This window comes from Myotis davidii, unplaced genomic scaffold (assembly GCF_000327345.1).
Source record: "Myotis davidii unplaced genomic scaffold, ASM32734v1 scaffold6, whole genome shotgun sequence".
NCBI classification, from domain to species: domain Eukaryota; kingdom Metazoa; phylum Chordata; class Mammalia; order Chiroptera; family Vespertilionidae; genus Myotis; species Myotis davidii.
In genome coordinates this window covers 5,113,535-5,116,546 of record NW_006383011.1, presented here as the reverse complement: position 1 = coordinate 5,116,546, position 3,012 = coordinate 5,113,535, and positions in this window count along the sequence as shown.

The window sequence follows — 3,012 nt, the reverse complement described above, 5'->3', positions numbered from 1 at the left end:
CTGCGTGGCCTGTGCCCGCCGGGATGAGGACCCGCCCCTCGATTGGGGGCCGCGCTCTGAATAGGGAGTGCGCGCCCAGTGTTTTTTTTTTTTTTAATCGGGGAGGGGGGGGAGAACAAGCGAAAACTACACGCCCAGCTAAAGTGTAGGCCCCAAGCTCTCATCTATTTCCCAGCCCTCGGCTCGGGGCCTGGAGTTGGTGGGAGAACAACCCAGGAGGAGGTTAGGATGAGGTGCGGGGTCGTTGGCTCTTGGCGGTCTGTGATCTCGGAGCCCTGGACAAGATACTTGAAATAGTTCTTGGGCAAGTCTTCAAATGTTAACTCTTCCCCAGACTGGCATTTGGCTGCTTCAACAACCAACCCTCTGTCTTGTAGAATTGTGCTCCTGAAACCTGTATAATTGTGTTAACCACGGTCGCACCAATAAATTTAATAAAACGGCAAAAAAATAAAACCAACCCTTCCTAAAAACAGCCTATCATCCCGGGAATTGATGCAGCATCGCGCGTGGGTAAACTTGCAAGCCAGGTGCCCCCGTTGCCCCGTCTCTAGGTGTGTTTCTTTTCAGCAGAGCTGTCCTTCACTCGGCGCCATCGCCAGGTGGCATTTTCTTTCAAAGTCACATGCACGTGGCCTTTCACATGGTTGCCTCTGGTTTGTCCCCAGGTGCCCTCCAAATCAGCTTTCCTGGTTATCTGATTAAGAAGCAGCAAGCTACCCACCCAAATTTTATGGGCCCGTTGTGCCACCAAGAGGCTGATAAATGGTTTATTACATCAACACAATTTTCTTCAGCAAATCCTCACTCACGGCACGCTTAAGAATAACTCCCTCCCATGGACACCGACAATAGGGTGGTGAAGGCCTGGAGGGGCTGGGGGGTGAGGGGCGGGGCTAGAAGGGGTCAGAGAGGGGGAAAAGGGGACATATGTAATACTTTCAACAAAGATTTTTAAATTGGGGGGAGAGGAGGGGGTGAGAGTAACTCCCTCAGCCTCCAATAAGAAAACCCCAATAACGTAACGCCTAGATTTACCAAAGTGATATTGAGTGACTTTCAGACCTAAGGTTTTTATGCATTGCCTACCTGAATAATATTAAACCATAATGTATAATATATATGATGTACACTGATCATTTGGAAAACTTACATTCTATTACTAGAAAAACTGGGGCTGTCTTGTGTTTTAAAAAGTTTTTTCCTCCACATTTTTAGCTCTTTGACCAAAACACTGATTTTTTTTAGATGGCAGGACAATAGGAATAAAAACTGGGATATTTGTGTTCATTCTACTAGTTCACATTGTCTCACAAAACAACAACATTCATCAGATATAAGAGCAACAGAAACTCATAAATTTCTTTCTACCACTTGTCATGTATTTCTATGTTTTAAATGTTTTTATTGATTCAGAGAGAGAGAGAGAGAGCCAGCGAGCAAGAGGGAGAGACAGCCAGAGAGCAAGAGGGAGAGAGAGAAACATCCATATGAGAAAAACATCAGTTTCCCCTTCCCCTGCTACCCATAACCTGGACATGTACCCTGACCCAGAATCAAACCAGCGACCGTTCAGTGCAGGGACAATGCTCAACCAACTGAGCCACACCGGCCAGGGCACTTATTTCTATTTTTGTAAGTTCTTTTTAGTGCTCGCTTCAGCAGCACATACAGTGTGTCTCTCCCAAAAATGTATGCATATTTTAACAGCTGATAGCTCAATTTTGAAAATGAAATGTACTTTAATAAACACTGCCTTTATAATTATTCAGTGTGTGTATACATTTTTTTTGGACAGCCTATATACTAAAATTGGAGCGATATAGATAAGATGGGCATGGCCGCTGGGTAAGGATGGCATGCAAATTTGGGAAGTGTTCCAAAATTTTCTAAAATTGTTTTTAAATTAAAAAAGCAATTCATAGCCCTAACTGGTTTGGCTCAGTGGATAAAGCATCGGCCTGAAGACTGAAGGGTCCCAGGTTCGATTCTGGTCAAGGGCATGTACCTTGGTTGCAGGCACATCCTCAGTAGTGGTTGTGCAGGAAGCAGCTGATTGATGTTTCTCATCGATGTTTCTAACTCTCTATCCCTCTCCCTTCCTCTCCCTTCCTCTGTGTAAAAAAATCAATAAAATATATTTTTTAAAAAGCAATACATGATCACTGTAAATAATTCAAACAATAGAGAAAGAATTATCTGCAGTTAAAAATAAAAATCCCTTTCTTATGCCTTCCCCATTTCCTGTCCCTGTCTAGAGATAATCATCTATTAGGGTGTGGTCTGTAAGCTTTGATGTATTTTCTATCGTTTTACAAATATGTTTGCTATGTGTTTTGTTCAATATATATGACATCATACTATACATATTGTTCAGTGACTTATTCTTTACTTAACAGATCAGAATGTATAAATCCACCTCAACCTTATCAGTCCCATAGCTTTCCCCATCTCAGTACCATAAAATTTATGGTATAAATCATTCAACCATTTCCCTACTGAGGATAATTGGGCTATTTCTGGTTTTCTCTCATGACTAATACTTCAGTGAACACCCCATACATTTATCTTTAGACACATATGTGAATATATCTTAGGTTAACACCCTAAAAGTGGAATTACTTTGTCAAAGGCCATATATATTTACTAGAGGCCTGGTGAACGAAATTCGTGCACAGGTAGGGTCCCTAGGCCTGGCCAGCAATCAGGGCCGATCAAGTTCCCCACCTCCCCAACTCTGCCTCCTCCTTCCCTCGCAGCCTGTGCGCCACCACTGCCGCTGGTCACCCGCACCTCCCCCTGGTGGTCAGTGCACGTCATAGTGAACGATAGAACTCCCAGTCTCCCGGTGGAACTCCTGAGGGGACACTTTGCATATTTGCCTTTTATATATATAGATTATTGTGGTAGGTACTGCCAAGGTGTCCCCTAAAAAGGTTGTATCAATTTACATATCACAATATATGAACAGTACCTGTTTGTTCCCTATTAAAGCTATAAATATTTGCTATT